Genomic DNA, 21,722 nt, shown 5'->3' with positions numbered 1-21,722 from the left:
TAATACACAGAGGTCAGAGCAGTCAAACGCTAAAACAGGGGAGACTTTAATTAATAAACTGTACTAATTGGCCCAACCAAAAATTATAGAAAAAATTAGTAAATAGATATATGAGTCTATATTCAGGGAAAATTTACAGATCTTGATTTTGAGTTTCATAACTCGAGATATGATTTTTCTTGTAACCGTGACGCTGGTAGCTAGAAAGCTGTGAATGTAGAAACAAATGATTTGAAGTTCTTAATTTGATAAATTATGTTCGGTAACCCCTCAAGCTTGACTCCAGCGATGGTCTCGGGCATGGGGGCATTACATTTAATGGTATCATAGCAGGTTTGGTCAGTTCTCGGACTACGTGTTGTATGTACGAATTTTTGCTATACATGCCATATGTATGAATTGTGATAGTGTGACGATTTCTGACCTTTTTAAATGATTTTTATATAGTAAATGGATCCTGATCCAGCTGTGGCAGATGAAGTAGAGTAATGCGCCAGCTCCGGCTGAAGGGGTAGCGCCAACTGAAAACCCACCTCCTACTGTTGGTCAGGGAGGAGGAGAAAGGGATCGGGAAGCCTTTCTCCAAATGATGAGTGCATGGTACACTGAGTTCGTTCGTACGAACCCAAATGTACGACCTCCCCCACCTCCCCCAACTCCTCAACCTATGCCTCCGATGCCTCAAGGAGTGGATATGATAAAATTTCACAGAACCCCCGTTGATAGAATTCGTAAACAAGGGGCTGAAGAATTTAGAGCAAATATTGATGATGATGCAGAGAAAGCAGAGTTCTGGCTTGAAAATTCTATCCGGATATTTGATGAATTATCTTGTACACCTGAAGAATGTTTGAAATGTGCTACATCTTTGTTGAGAGATTCAGCCTATAATTGGTGGAAGACTTTGATTTCGGTGGTACCGAAAGAGAGGGTAACCTGGGAGTTTTTTCAAGAAGAATTTCGGAAGAAATATATTAGTGAAAGATTTATTGATCAGAAATGTAAAGAGTTTCTTGAGCTGAAGCAAGGTAATATGACAGTTTCAGAATATGAAAGAGAGTTTGTTCGATTGAGTAAGTATGCCAGGGAATATGTTCCTACAGTAGCCAAGATGTGCCGACGATTTGAAGACGGGCTCAACGAAGACATTAAGGTATTTGTCAGGATCCTTGAACTGAAAGAAATGGTAGTACTGGTTGATCGAGCTTGCAAGGCTGAAGAACTACTTAAAGAGAAGAGAAAGGTAGAGGCTGAGACACGAAATTGGGAGAAAAGGCCAATGAGTAAGGCACCTTCACAACAACCTGGAAAGTCAAGAAATATGAATCCTCGTTCCCAAGTTTCAGCTGGGCAATCATATGGAAATTTTAAGAAGCAGAATATGGGTCCTAAATCTCAGAATACTTTTGCAGCCAGTGTAGTGAACTCGAGATTTGTTAAACCTGAGTGCCAGTGGTGTGGTAGAAATCATTTTGATCCGTGCAGAGCAAATGAATGTTTTCGATGTGGTTCTTCGGATCATTTTATCAGAGACTGCCCAGAGAGAGTTGAGAAAGAAAAAATTCAGAGTGTAAAAGCTAGTGGTGCAAACTCGAGGGGAAAGTATTCGGGAAATGCTGGAAGTGAAACAAGCAGTAAGAATGTAGCCAGAGATGCAACAGTTAGATCTGAAGGAAGAGCTCCTCCAGCTAGAACTTATGCTATTAAAGCGCGTGAAGATGCTTCCTCACCCGATGTGATTACCGGTACATTTTCTCTTTATGATATTAATGTTATTGCTTTGATTGATCCTGGTTCTACTCATTCATATGTATGCATGAAACTGGTGTCTAGTATGAATATACCTGTTGAGAACACAGAATTTACGATTAGAGTGTTGAAACCGCTAGGCAAATGCGTGATAGTTGATAAAGTAAGCAAGAAATGCCCTTTAATGATTCGGGGTTATTACTTTCCGGCCAACTTGATGTTGTTGCCGTTTGATGAATTTGATGTTATTTTGGGTATGGATTGGTTGACATTGCATGATGCTATAGTAAATTGCAAAGAAAAGGTTATAGAATTAAAGTGTGAAAACGATGAAACTCTGCGGGTTGAATCAGATAAATCAGAGGCATTGTCTAGTGTGATTTCTTCGATGTCGGCTCAGAGATATTTGAGAAAGGGTTATAAAGCTTATTTGGCGTATGTAATTAATACAAAAGAAGTTGAAAAGAAAGTTGAATCAGTGCCGGTTGTGTGTGAATTTGCGGATGTATTTCCAGAAGAATTGCCGGGTTTGCCTCCAGTCAGGGAAGTAGAATTTGGTATTGATTTGATACCGGGAATATCTCCGATCTCGATTGCTCCATATAGAATGGCACCAACAGAGTTGAAAGAATTAAAGTCGCAGTTGCAAGAGTTGACTGATAAAGGCTTTGTGAGATCGAGTTTTTCACCTTGGGGTGCTCCTGTGTTATTTGTGAAAAAGAAGGATGGTTCTATAAGATTATGTGTTGATTATCGACAGTTAAACAAGGTGACAATCAAAAACAAGTATCCATTACCGAGAATTGATGATTTGTTTGATCAGCTAAAAGGAGCGACATGGTTTTCAAAGATTGACTTGAGATCTGGGTATTATCAGCTACGAGTAAAAGAGTCAGATGTGCCTAAAACTGCTTTTAGAACAAGGTACGGTCATTATGAATTTTTAGTTATGCCATTCGGGTTGACAAATGCTCCTGCTGTGTTTATGGATTTAATGAATCACATATTTCGGCCATACTTGGACAGATTTGTTGTGGTGTTTATAGATGATATTTTAATTTATTCAAAAGATGAGATAGAGCATGCTGAGCATTTGAGGATAGTTTTGCAAACTTTGAGAGATAAGCAGCTGTATGCTAAGTTTAGTAAAAGTGAATTTTGGCTCCGGGAAGTTGGATTTTTGGGTCATATTGTTTCAGGTGATGGTATACGGGTTGATCCTAGTAAAATTTCAGCCATTGTTGATTGGAAACCACCGAAAAATGTAACTAAAGTTAGAAGTTTCTTGGGGCTAGCTGGGTATTATCGGCGGTTTGTAAATGGATTTTCTATAATTGCTGCTCCTATGACTAGACTACTCTGAAAGGATGTTAAATTTGAATAGACGGAAGAATGTCAACAGAGTTTTGAAGAATTGAAAAAGTTATTAACTGAAGCACCAGTGTTGATACAACCCGAATCAGGTAAAGAATTTGTGGTGTATAGTGATGCTTCTCTAAATGGTTTAGGGTGTGCCCTCATGCAAGAAGGAAAAGTGGTGGCTTATGCTTCGAGACAGTTAAAACCTCATGAGAGGAATTATCCTACTCACGATTTGGAATTGGCTGCTGTGGTATTTGCTTTGAAGATTTGGCGACATTATTTGTATGCTGAAAAGTGCCGAGTATATACCGATCACAAAAGTCTTAAATACTTGATGTCACAAAAAGACTTGAATTTGAGACAGCGAAGATGGTTGGAGTTATTGAAAGATTATGAGCTTGTTATTGATTATCATCCGGGAAAAGCGAATGTGGTTGCCGACGCTTTAAGCAGAAAGTTGTTGTTTGCTTTGAGAGTTATGAACACTCAGTTGAAAATTTCAGATGACGGTTCGATTCTAGAAGAGTTAAGAGCAAGACCGATGTTTTTACAAGAGATTTCTGAAGCTCAGAAAAATGATCAAGATTTGCTAGCCAAAAGAAAACAGTGTGAAGCTGATACGGGATCAGATTTTAGAATCGGTTCTGATGGTTGTTTGATGTTTAAAAATCGAATTTGTGTACCGAAAAATGATGAGTTGATTCAAAAGATTTTGCATGAAGCACATAATGGTTGTTTAGCGGTTCATCCGGGTAGTACGAAGATGTATAATGACTTGAAGAAAATGTAATGGTGGAGTGGAATGAAAAGAGATATTTCCGAGTTTGTATCAAAGTGCCTAGTTTGTCAACAAGTGAAAGATGAACACCAAGTACCATCGGGATTACTCCAGCCTATTATGGTTCCTAAATGTAAATGGGATCGGATTACTATGGATTTTATATCAGGGTTTCCGTTAACTCCAGGGAAGAAAAATGCCATCTGGGCAATAGTTGACAGACTGACTAAATCGACTCATTTTATTCCGGTACGTACAGATTATTCTCTTAATAAGTTGGCTGAATTGTATATCCGAGAGATTGTTAGACTTTATGGGATACCTTTGTCAATCATTTCGGATAGAGATCCGAGGTTTACCTCACGGTTTTGGCAAAAGTTGCAAGAAGCATTAGCTACAAAGTTAAATTTCAGCACTGCCTTTCATCCACAAACTGATGGACAATCAGAGAGAGTAATTCAGATTCTTGAAGACATGCTCAGATGTTGTGTATTGGAATTTCAAGGTAGTTGGGAAAAGTATTTACCGTTGGTAGAATTTGCTTATAATAATAGTTATCAGACAAGTTTGAAGATGGCACCTTATGAAGCATTATATGGTCGTAAATGTCGGACGCCATTGTATTGGACTGAACTCAAGGAAAATCAGATTTATGGTGTTGATTTAATAAAAGAAACCGATGAAAAGGTGAAAGTGATTCGAGATTGTTTGAAAGCTGCTTCAGATAGACAAAAATCTTATGCGGATTTAAAACGAAAGGAAATGGAGTTTCAAGTTGGTGATAAGGTATTTTTAAAAGTGTCTCCATGGAAGAAAGTCCTTAGATTTGGACGAAAGGGCAAGTTAAGTCCGCATTTTATTGGACCGCATGAAATAATTGAAAAAGTTGGACCGGTAGCATATCGGCTAGTGTTACCACCTAAATTAGAGAAGATTCATGATGTGTTTCACGTATCTATGTTACGTCGGTATCGTTCAGATCCTTCAAATATAATTTCACCGACAGAAATTGAACTACGACCGAATATGACTTATAAAGAAGAACCGATTAAGATTTTAGCTCGAGAAGTCAAACAACTAATAAATAAAAGTGTTGCACTTGTGAAAGTGTTGTGGCAAAAGCATGGGGTAGAACAGACTACATGGGAACCTGAAGAAACTATGAGAAACCAATACCCACACCTGTTTGCCGGTAAGATTTTCGAGGACGAAAATCCTTAAAAGGGGGGGAGAGTTGTAATATCCTGAATTAGGGCTTAATCGAAATAGTGGTTTTGTGACCACAAATCCGAGATAGAAATAATTATTTTATAATTATTTTGATGATTATGATATGATTGCATGATTGTGTGAAAATTTCGTGATGAAATTCTATGCCTAAAGTGCTTAAATTGAAAGTAGGGACTAAATCGAATAAGTTGCAAAATTTGCATTCTAGAAGTTTTTAGTATGAAATTGCATTGAAATATTAATTAGGAGGTCTTAAATAGTAATTTGACCAATTTTAAGTTCATGGACAAACTTAGGACATGGAAGGAATTTTGAAAGTTTAGTAAGGAGGGGCATTTTGGTCATTTGGATATTAAATGAAATAAAATGGGAAAAATAAGACAAAATTGGTCATCATCCTCCTTAGTTGCTGCCGAATTCTCCCTCTCTCCATAGCTAGGGTTTCTCAACTTTCAAGCTCTATAGTAAGTGATTCCAAGCCCCGTTTTTAATGTTCTTTACGTTTTTGGAATCCCGGAAGCTCGATTAAGCTTATGCTAGCAATAATTCAACCTAGGATTTATTTTTGGAAAAATATCCATAGGTGAAATTTGTGTATTTTGATGTTTTATGATAGAATATGGGGTTTTAAATTATGTTAGACAACTTGTGCTACTCGGTTTTGAGTGAAAACGAGTAAAAGGGCTTAATCGGTAAAAATACCTAATAGTCACAAGTATATGTTAGAGTGAGAATTTGATGTTGCCATAGAAGGGAAAAGTGATCAGCATGTTATAAAACATAAGAATAAGGAATAAAGTTTAATTCCCGAGCCTAGAGGCAAAAGTGTAATTATGCAAAAGTTTAGGGGCAAAAGTGTAATTTTTTCAAAGTTCGTATTAAATGCTGTTTTGATGAATGTATGTATTAAATAAGATTAATTTGGTATTATAGATCAAGAGAAACGAGATTCAAGTCCCGATCGAGGAAAAGAAAAGATTATGGACTAAATTACAAAATCTTTATATTTTGGTACCAAGGTAAGTTCATGTGTAAATAATGTAGCATAATTGTTATTTTTAAGTTATTGATGTTAATTATATGATATGCTGATTTTTAATCGTGAAATATTATGCTTTGTGGTTAATGTTGAGTAATATGCAAATTATGTTTACTACTTGATAAATATGGATTGCTACCGAGTATCGGTTTCGATATTCCATGGAAGACGACAAATGTGAGATCAAGGGAAAAATCCCATTTGAACCTTAGGAATAGATTAGGATACAAGTGACATGTCACTAGGATGATTGAGCATCCGAGCTCGTTGAGTTGAGTCCGAGTTCACTTATGGATGCAAATGTCCGAACTCGTTGAGTTGAGTCTGAGTTCGTGAGATGTAACTAGGCATCTGAACTCGTTGAGTTGAATAAGAGTTCATTTATAGATGCGAATGCCCGAGCTCGTTGAGTTGAGTCCTAGTTCACTTAGGGGCAGGTTACATGATTTCTTGATTACATATGTGGCACTTATGTGCAAATTATCCATGTATCCGAGTTATATTCCGATGTGTTCAACGGGTGAAATTTCTAGTTTAATGGAAGAGCACTTAAGATATAAGTGACGTTTTGGGTAAGTGTTGTGAAATGGACACTTTGGACAGGTATGTTCTTAACCCTCGGGTTGGAAATAGATACATCAAGGATAAGACAGTAAGATGATGAATGATATTTAGAAATGTGATAAATGTTTTGGTGATACTAGGTTAAGGTTGTTTGGTATGATTGTATTGTTATGTTACTTGTTATTTGCATATGAATTTACTAAGCATTTATGCTTACTCTTTCCTTTTCATTCACTGTAGTCTTGAACAAGCCGGCTTAGGAATCGGGACAGGTCGAAAGTTCGATCACACTATCCAAAGGACTTTTATCTTGGTAAATGGTTTGTACAACTACTTAAGTATGGCATGTATAGCAATATACCTATTTTGTGTAAATAATTTTATGATATGACCATGTTTGGTTGAGAAAATGTTTGATATTGATAAGTCATGGTGATGGCTAATTTAGATCATGTTTGATATTATGGAAGTTTAATAGGTTATCTAGTTCATAAAAATTCAGGGAAAGATGAAACTTGCCTTAAAATAGAATATTGCTGTAGCAATGACATGAATTTGAAAAATCACTAAAAATAGTATAAATGGAACTAAATGATGAGTAAGTTATGAAATTTAAGCTTAATGAGTCTATTTTCATGTGGATTGAACAAAATAGGCATAAAAATTATATTTTAAGAGATATTTAAACTTTTGTGAAACAGGGCCAGAGTGATTTCTGGATCCCCTGTTCTGATTTTAAAAATTCATAATAAATTTTACAAAAATAATTATAAGTTTTGATTTATATGTACATATTCCTTATTGAGTCTAGTTTTAGGAGAAACAAACCTCATAGTCATTTAAATTCTGTATAGATAGATATCTGAGTCGTAATACACAGAGGTCAGAGTAGTCAAACCCTGAAACAGGGGAGACTTTAATTAATAAACTGTACTAATTGGCCCAACCAAAAATTCTAGAAAAAAAATAAGTAAATATATATATGAGTCTAGATTCAGGGAAAATTTACAGATCTTTATTTTGAGTTTTGTAACTCAAGATATGATTTTTCTTGTTGCCGTGATGTGGGTAGCTAGAAAGCTGTGAATGTAGAAACAAATGATTTGAAGTTCTTAATTTGATAAATTATGTTCGGTAACCCCTCAAGCTCGACTCCGGCGATGGTCTCGGGCGTGGGGGCGTTACATGAGGATTTTTCTTGAGGACAAGCAGAAGCTTAAGTGTGGGGGTATTTGATAAACCATAATTTATACATATTTCTATTCCATGCTTAGCACATTTTATAGATGATTTTTCCTTAAAATTGGTGAATTCGATGCTCCAAATGCCTTTATTTCATGTTTTATACTTAGGTGAGCATAGGAGAGTGAAAGGAACGAGAAACGGGCCAAAAATGAAGAAAATGGGCAACGTAAGAAATCAACACGTCCTAGACCTTCTCACACGGGCAGACCACACGGCCGTGTCAATTTGGCAGAATCGAAGCACGACTCACACGGGTGGACCACACGCCCGTGCCTATTTAACAGGCTTGACCACGGCCTTAAAGAATCGCACACGGGCGTGTTCCTGTTAGGCCCAAGTTTAGTCCAATTCGGAAAAGGCCAATTTTGAGTGTTCTTAGGCATTCTAAAGCCTATAAATACATCCTAGAGGAGGAGGAAAAGAGGAGACACAGAGAGGGAAGCAGGGAACTGCTCAAGGAAAGCCGATTGATCCATTTCAAAAGCCGAATTCATCATCAAAACTGAAAATCTCCCCTCAATTTCCCTTCAGGAGTTTTGAGTTTTTTTTTATGTTTTGTATCCATTATTCTTCTGAGATGTTTACCTTTTTAGTTATGAACTAAAACCCCTAAATACCTAAGGGGAATGAAACCTAAGATAGATCTTGTTATTATTATCTAAATTGTATGATAAATATTTAACTTGTTCTTAATTATGTGTTCTTAGTTCTTGTTTTGATATTCCAGGATATTAATTCAAGTTAAGCTCTTACTTAGAAGAGGAATAGACCCTGCCTAAGAGTACATTTGTCATAATTGATTGGAGTTGGTTGCGCGCCTAGAGATAGGGTGACAAGATTTTGCCGGATTAAGGTGAAACCTAATAAGGGGATCCATAGATCAAGTTAATGCAACCCTAGGGAGTTAATTAGAAAGAGATTTCAATTATTCAACCTAGGGTTAGACGTTGTTAGTCTCGAGAGAGATAATAATATAAATTAGGATTTCTACGGATCAAGTCAAATGAATAAATCATCCGATTCAGAGTCAAATAACAAGTGAAGTCTAGGTGAATTTTTCCTTAGGTATTGTCTCAATCAATCGAGTTTTCCAAAAGTAATTTTCTAATTCTATTTTCTGTGAATTCTTAGTTAGTTAATTAGTTAGTTAAAACAAACCCTATTATTCTTAGGCTAGATAATAAAAAGACAGTCATTACTAGCACTTTTAATTCCTTTGGGTTCGACAATCCGGTCTTGCTAAAGCTATACTACTGTTCGATAGGTACACTTGCCTTCATCTTGATAACAGTTAGTTTCAAGAACGATTCATTATAAATATTTAAAACCTGTCACGAATATCACGCATCAATTTGCATTGGAGTGTTCCCTTTTTAACATTTCATAATACACCCACTTTGGAATGTGACTTATTCAAAACTATATATACATATGAGTAGTTGTAAAAGGCAGATCCATTCAAGATTCAAGGAAGGCTACTAGTTATCCATTATTAGTGCAAGCCTAAATCATTTATCAAAGAATGGAAGATATAATATTCAATCAAATTTATCCAACTCATTCATTGATAGTTCACATGATTCAAGAATTAAGAATCGAATATAACAAAAAATTTCAACACATTTGCATTAACCACAAATAAACCTGGCATGCTTCATCATTTTTTTTCCTGAAATGTGGGTTTATTTGCAATCCCCATAAGCATTCCCTCAAACTTAAAGTTAGCATTTTCCTTAATGCACTAAGATTAAAATGCAATGATAACAACAATGCAATGACAATGTTCACTAATACAGCTACATGCAATGCATGAATACTACAGCTAAAATATAAAATAAACTAACTTAGTTTTCCTCAGTCATCAATGTGGCTGCACGATGTTTCTTCTTCTTCCTCCTTCTTGCACTTTTTGTATTTGGAGTGCTTTCTCTTATTTTCTTTGGGCTTCGTACGGTCCTTGAATTGCTCCTCAAGTTCCTGTTCTGCGCTTGCATCATCGGCCGCTTCTTGTGTAGGAGGGGTCACCTTGAATGGTTCAGTATAGAACACTATAACCAATGAATTGTGGTGCTCCTCACTTATTACCTCTGCAGCTTCCATCGGTCTCGCTCTATCTTGCTCCAAATTATCTTTAGTTCCATCCAAAAACTCAGATGCATTGACAATGTTCTCAACAAATTCTTTCTCAGCAGCTTCTGTCTCAGTATTTTCTTCCTTGGCCTTTTCGATCACAATTTCAACACGAACGTCCTCCTCTTCCAAAAAAACTTCCACCTCAACAGTAAGTGTTTCTTTACCATCAATAAAGTCACCTTCGACCAAGCTATCAATTCTTCGCAGGCACTCCTCAACTTCCCTTGAGTCCTCTTCTTTCTCAATATCAGAGATGTGTACAATGGGAGGGGATTCCACCGATTTGTCTCAGTCCCCTAGGTCATCTTCCTTGGAGGAGGGTTCATACTTTCAGATAATCGGTCGGAACACTAAAAATTCAAGGAGTGGGGTCGGGCTTAATTGACGTAATTGGCTACAATAAAGCTGTTATAAGCCCTGGTATAAGCGTAGAACAAATTTTGTGATCTGTCCATATCCTTTATTGTAGCGACAAGCCTGATATGTTTATTGTTGATGGAATTGGCCAACTTCTCAATATCCTTCATTTTGCGTAGCAAGGATTTCTCTGTAGTCAAGTTTGTTCCTTTACTTTCTACTATGGTTTTGCCCTTCATTGTCTTGCTGGTCTCTGCCTCCTTCATTGTCAGAGTATCTTTTACACGAGTCATTCTTTCAATTGACGCTTTATTGATCGGGCCCTTATTTTCCAAGATCTCTTGATCATCATGAGGCACAATCCCTTTCTGCTGGCATAATAGCATCACCAATGATGGGAAAACCAAAATTCCATTTTGCCTTACAGTGCAATCAGCAATTTCCTAGTGGATTATTGCGTTGACATCTATCTTTCTGCCCTTGACAATTGAATGTATCAGACACATTCTATCCAGGTTGACTGTGGTACTGTGAGCGGATGGTAGTAGCCTGCAGTTGACAAAATGAATCCAAATTTTTCTTTGCAGTGTCAAGAAGTGGTGGTGCATCGTATAATTCTTTTGATGTGAACCCATCCACAATTTTCCTTTGACACATAAATCCCTCACCAACAAGTCCTTTTTATCGTATGTGATATCTTTAATAAACTTGGAGTGTTCATCGATATCTACCTTAGTGTTGTACAGTTCATTAATAAACCTTCTCAAAACAAAGATAAACTCCAACTCATGGTCATAAAGGTTAACGTAAAACTCACACACCAATGAAGAAGAATAGCTTCCAAGATGTGTGCAGAAAGTTGCCCACTTCGACTTAGAGATGGTTCTAGATATTTGTTTGCCCAAATCTTGCTATTGTAAAAGGAGAATGCCATGTTCTAGGTGGAAATTTTGCTTTAAGATATTGTTTTGAAATCAATCTTTAGCCGCTTTCGTTAAAAAGATCACCGACTCCTTTTTCTCTGTTGGCATGGAGGATTCCAACTTACAAATTGTAATTACAAAGGATGAGTGTTCTGCAACAAGCTTAATGGCTTGCGTAACTGATCCTCTCGTTTTTTTCCATATTTTGCTTGTTTTTTGGAGTGAAGATGGTTTAAAGGTGTAAAGGTACAAACTTGGGGAAGAGAAAGGGAATAAAAATTGTTGCTTGGATGTTTCATAGTCGACGCAGTGAAGGGGTGTTTATATTGAGTGAAAGAATATGGAAAGACGTAATTTTCTCAAGGGAAATAAAGCTGGCTGGAACAATTACATCTAATGAGAATTGTGCCCTCTCAGATAAATAAGATGGCTAGGTGAATTTTGATCAAATGGTGGGATCTGAATTTCCTGAGTTGCCCTCATTCTTGCTGAGTCAGAAGTGACAGTACAAAAGAACGAACTGCATCGACAATAAAACCCAAGTACGTTGAAAATGTACCTATTTATTTTGCAAAAAAAAATACAAATAAAAAATCAATTTTTGAATAGAAGCAAAAAGAAAATAAATTTACCTAGTAATAAATTGCTGAAAAAAGAAAGAAAGAAAGAAAACATTAAAATTGTTCGACCAATTTAATGGTTTTTGCCTTCTTTTGATCAATATTCCCAAGATAATGTTTCAATCGTTGACCATTCACTTTGAATTGGTGTCCATCATTTAAATATTTGATTGTGACTACACCATAAGGAAATACTTCGACAACTTTGAAAGGTCTAGACTAACGAGAGCACAATTTACCTGGGTGCAATTTCAGTCTAGAAATGAATAATAAAACTTGTTAACCCGCGATAAATTGTCGCTGCAAAATAATTTTGTCACGCCATCTTTTGGTATTTTCCTTGTAAATTGTAGCATTTTCATAGGCATTTCACCTAATCTCATTTAGTTCAATGATATCCAACAGTCTTTTCTTTCCAGCACCATCATAGTCCATATTCACTTGTTTAATTGCTCACATTGCTTTGTGTTCCATTTAAACTGGCAAGTGACATGCTTTCCCAAAAAAAACAATTGATACGGCGATATCTCTAATGGATTTTTGTATGATATCCGCAAAGCCCATAAAGTGTCATCCAATCTAGAAGACCAATATTTCCTTGAAGGGTTAACATCCTTCTCAAGCATGTTTTTAAGTTGTCGATTCGACACTTCGACTTGTCCATTAGTTTGCGGATGATAAGTAGTAGTTATTATATGGTTGACGCCATATCTTTTCAGTCTAGCTGCCACTTGGTTGCAATGAAAGTGTGTACCCTGATCACTAATCAATACCTTTGATGTGCCAAAGCGAGTGTAACATCTCAAAATAGGGCCTAGTCGGAACAGTGGTTTTGGGACAAAAAATTTGATGTTGAAATATTTATTTTATGATTATTATGAGGTCTAGAATATGAGAACATGCATGTGTTAAAATTTCATCAAGAAATTCTATGTGTAAGAAGTCCAATTAGAAAAATAAGGACCAAATTGAATAAAGTGCAAAATTTGGATTCTAGAAGCAATTTGTATGAAATTTCTTTAGATTATTAATTAGAAGTCCTTAAAGAGCAATTTTCCCAATTTTTAATTTTTTGGACAAAAATGGGCATATATGGATAAAATTTGAAAGAAAGGGCTTAAGGGCATTTTGGTCATTCGGTTAATTAATGAAATAAAATGGGAAAATGAACCAAAATTCAACTTATCTTCTCCACCTTGCTGTCGAAATTTGAGAGCCACCATAGCTAGGGTTTTTTCACTTTTCAAGCTCAATAGTAAGTGCTCCCAAGCCCTGTTTTTAATGTTCTTTGTATTTTTGAAATCCCGGTAATTACACTCTCCATTTCTACCCATATTTTGAGTTAGGGTTCGTGTTTGCAAAGTGACCCATGTGTGACATGTTTATTCTTTGATGTTTTATGAAGGAATATGAAAGTTGGATGGGTGATAAACATTGATCGCGAGGTTTCGTGATAGGTTTTAAATATTTATAATTACTCGTTTTTGAACTAACTATTATCGCGATGTAGGTAAGTGTACCTATCGAATAGTAGTATAGTTTTAGCAAGACCGGATTGTCGAACCCAAAGGAACTAAAAGTACTAGTAATGACTGTCTTTTTATTATCTATCCTAAGAATAAAAAGGTTTTGTTTTAATTAACTAATTATCTAAACTAAGAACTCACAGAAAAAAGAATTGGGGAATTGCTTTTGGGAAAATCGATTGAATGAAGACAATACCTAAGGAAAAATCCACCTAGGAAATACCTCGGGGAAACTGTAGGAGAGGGTGACGGATTTTCGCTGTTGGGCCCGCGGAAGAGGACACTCCCTTCCTCTTCTTTGAAGCTGGTACGTCAGTTTTCTTTCCTCTTGACGATGACATGGTACCTGCGATTAGAATCATCAAGTCATCTTGATGAGTGGTCGAAGTAAAAGGAATACAATTTCCAGCTAAAAAGCAGACTTTCAGCCATAAGCAAACATAACTAATATAATAAATTCGTGACTTTGTCATTGTATATAGTAATGGCATGTGTAAAAGAATGAAGCTTTCCTAACAACATGAAATGTATAAGAAATAATTGAACAATGCAAATTACATGAGAGATATTGGCATGGGAATATCATGAGAATGAGCATGGTAAAATCATGGGTATGAAGTTTTCTAATCACTTGATTTAACATGCAATGTATAATAACTAACTAAAAATGCAAACTAAATGATAAACTAATGAACAGAAATGGAAGATAGTTCAAAACAAATGGAAATTATTGTAATAATAAGCATTAGTAATAAGTAAAATAGAAGTGAAGAGAGTAAACAAACGCTAAGGGAGAGAGATAGGGCATAAAAAACGAAGTTGAAGGCGGCGTACGGGCATGGCAGGGGGCCGTGTGGAGTTACAGCGGCTAGGGTTAGGGTTTTTGAATGGGGAAGAAAGTGAATAGTGTAGGGTATTTATAGATTTTGGGGCACACGGCCATGGCACACGCCCGTGTCCCCCAATTTCAGCCCGTGTAATTCACGAATTTCAAATTTGGGCGCGTTTGACATTTAGTACACCCCCGTGTTCCTCGGGCGTGTGGGTTCACACGGTCGTGTCTAGCTTCGTTCGCTTCTCCCACGCCCGTGTGTTCAAGCTCCATGCCCGTGTTAATTTAATAGGTTCGACCACGGGTGTTGGACACGGGTGTGTCACACACCCGTGCTAGTTTCTCAGTTTCAACCATGGGTCTTCCACACGGTCGTGTCACACGCTCATGTAGTTTTGGCAGGCTCGACCACGATCGTATTGTACGGCCGTGGCGTTTAATCGTAGCCCGTGTTAGGGAAATCTTTTGCCCTGTTGTCACACGGCCTTAAGTATGCCTGTGTGCTTAGCCGTGTCTCTGTGGAAACACCTATATTCAAGATTTCTATTAGTAAGTTAGGAGTTAAATACCAAAATTCAAAGAAATTAATATTGTTAGTGCTCGGGTTGCCTCCCGAAAAGCGTTTATTTATAGTCTAAGCTTCACTTACCTCTCCGTTGTATGGTTATGGTGGTTCGAGGAGTTTATACTCCTCATTCCTGCTATCAGTCTCATCAAAATAAGGTTTTAAACGGGTGTTGTTTACCTTAAAAGTGTCAAACCTGGGATGATTCACCTCCACCGTACCGAATGGAAAAATACTGAGTACCGTAAGAGGGATTTCCTCATTCTGTGTGGTAGTGACAATATGGGGATCTGCGGAACCTTAAGTTGATTTGGAGAGGTATCGGGCTCGTTTTGGCGTAGTTTTGGTTTATCGTCTGTTCTCGGTTTATGTGCTCGCCATTTGTCTAGCTCCTCTATCCGTAGCCTTCGTTCTTCATGAATGTGTCCTCTATCATTTCTGGAACATGGCTCTTGAACTTATTTGAAGCTCAATTTCTGCAAAGTCATATTTTCAGTTTTAGTAGATTGGTGTGGACCATTACCTTCAATGTTCGATGTGATGCCAGAGTTACGAGCTTGAAGGGTGATCGTTTCGTCTGCCACACGCAGTGTAAGCTCACCTGTGCCAACATCAATAATTGTTTTAGCAGTTTCTAAAAAAGGCTTCCCTAAAATCAAAGGGGTGTTATTATCCTTCTCTATGTCTAGAACAACGAAATCAATAGGAAATATGAACTTATCTACTTACACTAGTACATCTTAAATGATACCCCTAGGAAATCTTATAGTTTTATCTACCAATTGAATGCTCATCCTAGTTTGTTTAGGTTTCCCAAGACCTAGTTGCTTAAACATTTTGTAAGGCATGACGTTAATACTAGCACCTAACTCAGCTAATGCATGATTTATATCTAAACTACCAATTAAGTAAGGAATTGTAAAAACTCCCTAGACCTTTCAATTTGTAGGGTAGCTTATTTTGTAGAATAGCTGAGCAGACTGCGTTTAGCTCTACATGCGATGCTTCGTCCAACTTTCGCTTATTTACTAAAAGCTCTTTTAAAAATTTCATTGCATTCGGCATCTGCAACAGAGCTTCAATAAACGGTAGGTTAAAATGTAATTTTTTCTAAAGTTTAAGGAATTTACTGAATTGTTCGTCTGAGCGGTCTTTCCTTGTCACGTTAGGATATGGGACACGAGGTTTATATTCTTCATTCACTATTTTGTTATGACTTACCTCACTTTTACCTTTGCTCACCACAGTTTCTTGCATCAATTCTAGGTCAGGCGCAATGAATCCTTCCTTATCTTGAGTACTAATTGTGTTGAGGTGTTCCCTTGGGTTAGGTTTAGTATTACTTGGTAAGCTACCTTGTGGTCGTTCGGAGATTAGTTTGGATAGCTGGTCTATCTGAGTTTCGTGTACTTGGATCGATTCTTGTTGATTTTTAAGTGCTGTCTCGGTATTTATGAAACGGGTTTCTGTCACCAAGATAAATTTAGAGAGAATCTCCTCAAGGTTCAGTTTCTTCTCTTGTTGATAAGGTGGCAGTTGAAAACCCTGAGGATTTTGTGGCTTTTGATTCCCTTGACCACCCTAGGAGAAATTTGGGTGGTTTCTCCAACCTGTATTATAAGTATTACTGTATGGGTTATTTTGAGATCTAAAGTTATTGTTACCCATATAGTTGACTTGTTCCTCTTCAGTTGTAAGATTGAAGGATTGATATTTTGTATGCACACCTCCTCCACTTGAGTCACACCTCATTACTGGATGTACCTACGTAGAACCAAGTAAACCATCAATCTTTTTATTGAGAAGTTCTACCTGATTTGACAGCATAGTAACTAAGTCGACGTTATAAATGTCGGCTATTTTTGTTAGCTTATTCCTCATTACTTGCCATTGATAGTTATTCAGTGACATTTCTTCAATGAATTCATAAGCCTTTTCAGGTGTTTTGTTGTTGATGGTTCCTCCAGCAGCTGCGTCAATCATCTGTCTTATCGAGGGATTCACACCATTGTAGAATGTTTGAACTTGCAGACATAGATGTAACCCAGGGTGAGGGCACCTTCGCAATAGATCCTTGTATCTCTCGCATGCATCGTAAAGTGTTTCTAAGTCCATCTGCACAAAAGAAGAGATATCATTACGTAACTTAGCCGTTTTAGCCGGTGAAAAATATTTTAGAAGAAATTTTTCGGTCATTTGTTCCCAAGTAGTGATAGACCCTCGTGGTAATGAGTTTAACCACTGTTTAGCTTTGTTTCGCAGTGAAAAAAGGAATAACCGAAGGCGAATGCCATCATCAGAAACACCATTAATTTTGAAAGTGTCGTAAAGAATTGGGGAATTGCTTTTGGGAAAATTGATTGAATAAAGACAATACCTAAGGAAAAATCCACCTAGACTTTACTTGTTATTTTGGCTCCGAATCGGATGATTTATTCATTCAACTTGTTCCGTAGTGATCCCTAAGTTATGCTATTATCCCTATTCAAGACTAATAACGTCTAATCCCTAGATTGAATAACCGAGACTTTTCTCTAATTAACACTCTAGGGTTGTATTAACTCGATCTATGGATCCCCTTATTAGGTTTCACCCTAATCCGGAAAAACTTGTCGCCCTATTTCTAGGCGCGCAATTAACTCCGCTTAATTATGACAAAAGTACACTTAGACAGGGTCTATTCCTCCTCTGAATAAGAGCGTGTCTTGAATCAGTATCCTGGGATATCAAAAGAAGAATTAAGAACACATAATTAAGAACAAGTTAAATATTTATCATACAATTCAGAAAATAATAACAAGATTCGTCTTAAGTTTCATTCCCCTTAGGTATTTAGGGGTTTTAGTTCATAACTAAATAAGAAAACATCTCAGAAGAACAAAGAATACAAAACATAAAGAAAACCCAAAACTCCTGAAGGGAAATTGAGGAGAGATCTTCAGTCTTGATGATGAATCCGATTTCTAAGATGGATCAATCGGCTTCCTTGGAGTAATTCCTTACCCCCTATTCTCCGTTCCCCTTTTCTTCCTCCTCTAAGGTGTATTTATAGGCTTTGGAATGCCTAGAAGCCCTCAAAAGTTCCCTTTTCCGAATTGGACTTAACTTGGGCTCGGCAGGGACACGCTAGTGTGACACGCCTGAGTGCGATTACTTCAGGCCGTGTTTGAGCCTGTTAAAATGGCATGGGTGTGTGCTATACCTGTGTGAATCATGCTCCAATTCTGCCAGATTGATACGGCCGTGTGGTTTGCCCGTGTGAGGAGGTCCAGGCCGTGTTGATTTCGTATTTGGCCAATTTTCTCTGTTTTTGGCCCGTTTCTCGTTCCTTTCACTCTCCTATGCTCTCCTAAGTATAAAACATGAAATTAAAGCATTTGGAGTATCGAATTCACCAATTCTAATGAGAAATCATCCATAAAATGCATTAAACATGGGGTCAAAATACGTATAATTTACGGTTTATCAAACATCTTTTTCTAGGTGATTTTCATGAAAAACCCCTAAAAGGACCTTTTGCAAAAGGTGCAAAATATGTGGTAGAAATGTGAAATAAGGGAAAAATGTGGGCTGCCATAAGAGGAAAGAACATTCGGCTAGGCTTGGGTAATGTAGAAAATTCATGCACTTTATCATACGAGCCTAGAGACTAAATTGTAAATAATGTGAAAGGTTAGGGGCAAAACGATCATTTTATTCGAGGATAAAATTTAGACTCGAAAAGAATAATGTGAGGTATTAATGATTCATTTTTATTTTTATAGACCCCGAGGAACAAATTTCAGAGGTCGATCAAGGAAAACGAAAAGTTTCGGAATAACCAAAGCGCAAAACCGAAATGGATACCAGGTAAGTTCGAATAACTTTAAGTAAACTATTAATATGCCTTATTGCATGTTTTATGAATGAATGATAATTGGTTATAATAATGACTTGAAAATCTATGAAATATGTTAATAATAATGATATGATAATAAATGTCTCGGTTGAAGTAAAAAGGGAAATTCGATGGATAAACCATGGCTTACATGACTTGAAATCCTGCATGTGTTGCAGAAAAGGATTTAGCTCGGACGGGTAATCTTATGATCTCAAAAATAGGAAGGATCTAGCCTGGGCGGGTGTTCCTTGAGTGATCGAGCCTCCTGAAGAATATGTGTGCATTGTGGATTTAGCTCGAACGGGTAATCCGACTAGGGTCTAAATTTAGCCTGGACTGGTGATAAACTGTAAATTATACATATTTTCCCCCCATGTTTAATGCATTTTATGGATGATTTTCCATAAGAATTGGTGAATTCGATGCTCCTAATGCTTTAATTTCGTGTTTTATACTTATGAGAGCATAGGAGAGCGAAAGGAACTAGAAACGGGCCAAAAACGGAGAAAATGGGCCAAAGTACGAGATCAACACGGCCTGGACCTCCTCACACATGTATAGCACACGCCCGTGCCATTCTAACAGGCTCGAACATGGCCTGAAGTAATCGCACACGGGCGTGTTCCTGCCGAGCCCAAGTTGAGTCCAATTTAGAAAAGCTAATTTTGATGGCCTCTAGGCATTCCAAAACCTATAAATACACCCTAGAGGAGGAAGAAAAGGGAGACAGAGAATAGGGGGTAGGGAATTACTCCAAGCAAGTCGATTGATCCATCTCAGAAGCCGGATTCATCATCAAGACTGAAGATCTCTCCTCAGTTCCCTTCAGGAGTTTTGGGTTTTCTTTATGTTTTGTACTCTTTATTTTTCTGAGATGTTTTCTTATTTAGTTGTGAACTAAAACCCCTAAATAACCAAGGGGAATGAAACCTAAGACGAATCTTGTTATTATTTTCTGAATCGTATGATCAATATTTAACTTGTTCTTAATTATGTGTTCTTAATTCTTGTTTTGATATCTCAGGATACTGATTCAAGACATGCTTTTATTCAGAGGAGGAATAGACCTTGTCTAAGAGTACTTTTGTCATAATTAAGCAGAGTTGATTGCGCGCCTAGAAATAGGGTGACAAGATTTTTCTGGATTAGGGTAAAACCTAATAAGGGGATCCATAGATCGAGTTAATGCAACCTTAGAGTGTTAATTAGAGAAAAGTATCGGTTATACAATCTAGGGATTAGACGTTATTAGTCTTGAATAGGGATAATAGCATAACTTAAGGATCTCTACAGAACAAGTTGAATGAATAAATTGTCCAATTTAGAGCCAGAATAACAAGTAAAGTCTAGGTGGATTTTTCCTTAGGTATTGTCTCAAGTCAATCGGTTTTCCCAAAAGCAATTCCGTAATTTTTGGGAACAAATGACCGAAAAATTTCTACTAAAATATTTTCCGCCGGCTAAAACAGCTAAGTTACGTAATGATATCTCTTCTTTTGTGCAGATGGACTTAGAAACACTTTACGACGCATGGGAGAGATACAAGGATCTATTGCGAAGGTGCCCTCACCTTGGGTTACATCTATGGCTGGAAGTTCAAACATTCTACAATGGTGTGAATCCCTCGACAAGACAGATGATTGACGCAGCTGCTGGAGGAACCATCAACAACAAAACACCTGAAAAGGCTTATGAATTCATTGAAGAAATGTCACTGAATAACTATTAGTGGCAAGTAATGAGGACTAAGCCAAAAAAATAGCCGGCATTTATAACGTCGACTTAGTTACTATGCTGTCAAATCAGGTAGAACTTCTTAATAAAAAGATTGATGGTTTACTTGGTTCTACGCAGGTACATCCAGTAATGAGGTGTGACTCAAGTGGAGGAGGTGTGCATACAGAATATCAATCCTTCAATCCTACAACTGAAGAGGAACAAGTCAACTATATGGGTAACAATAAATTTAGATCTCAAAATAACCCATACAGTAATACTTATAATGCAGGTTGGAGAAACCACCCAAATTTCTCCTAGGGTGGTCAAGGGAATCAAAAGCCACAAAATCCTCAGGGTTTTCAACTGCCACCTTATCAACAATAGAAGAAAATGAACCTTGAGGAGATGCTCTCTAAATTTATCTCAGTGAAAGAAACCCGTTTCCAAAATACCGAGACAACACTTAAAAATCAACAAGCATTGATCCAATGACTCGAAACTCAGATAGGCCAGCTATCCAAACTAATCTCTGAACGACCACAAGGTAGCTTACCAAGTAATACTGAACCTAACCCAAGGGAACACCTCAACGCAATTAGTACTCAAGATAAGGAAGGATTCATTGCGCTTGAGCTAGAATTGATGCAAGAAACTGTGGTGAGCAAAGGTAAAAGTGAGGTAAGTCATAACAAAACAGTGAATGAAGAATATAAACCTCGTGTCCCATACCCTAACGCGATAAGGAAAGACCGCTCAGATGAACAATTCGGTAAATTCCTTAAACTTTTGAAAAAATTACATATTAACTTACCGTTTATTGAAGCTCTGTCACAGATACCGAATGCAATGAAATTTTTAAAAGAGCTTTTAGTAACTAAGCGGAAGTTGGATGAAGCATCGCATGTGGAGCTAAATGCAGTCCGCTCAGCTATTCTATAGAATAAGCTACCCCAGAAATTGAAAGATCCAGGGAGTTTTAAAATTCCTTGCTTAATTGGTAGTTTAGATATAAATCATGCATTACCTGATTTAGGGGCTAGTATTAACGTCATGCCTTACAAAATTTTTAAGCAACTAGGTCTTGGGAAACCTAAACAAACTAGGATGAACATTCAATTGGCAAATAAAACTATAAGATTTCCTAGGGGTATTATTGAATATGTACTAGTGTAACGCCCCCACGCCCGAAACCGTCGCCGG

The 21,722-nt window shown here is 37.2% G+C and overlaps 1 non-coding gene across 1 annotated transcript; it reads right to left on the bottom strand.

Moving 5' to 3' along the window:
• Window positions 1-20,274: 20,274 nt before the first annotated feature.
• LOC121206914 (small nucleolar RNA R71) lies at window positions 20,275-20,381 on the bottom strand. Its single transcript, XR_005902085.1, has one exon. It is a non-coding gene; the product is annotated as a small nucleolar RNA R71 (small nucleolar RNA).
• Window positions 20,382-21,722: the final 1,341 nt, after the last annotated feature.

This window comes from Gossypium hirsutum, chromosome A09 (assembly GCF_007990345.1).
Source record: "Gossypium hirsutum isolate 1008001.06 chromosome A09, Gossypium_hirsutum_v2.1, whole genome shotgun sequence".
NCBI classification, from domain to species: Eukaryota; Viridiplantae; Streptophyta; class Magnoliopsida; order Malvales; family Malvaceae; genus Gossypium; species Gossypium hirsutum.
The sequence above is the reverse complement of the archived record's forward strand: the minus strand, read 5'-3'. Positions and strand labels throughout refer to the sequence as shown.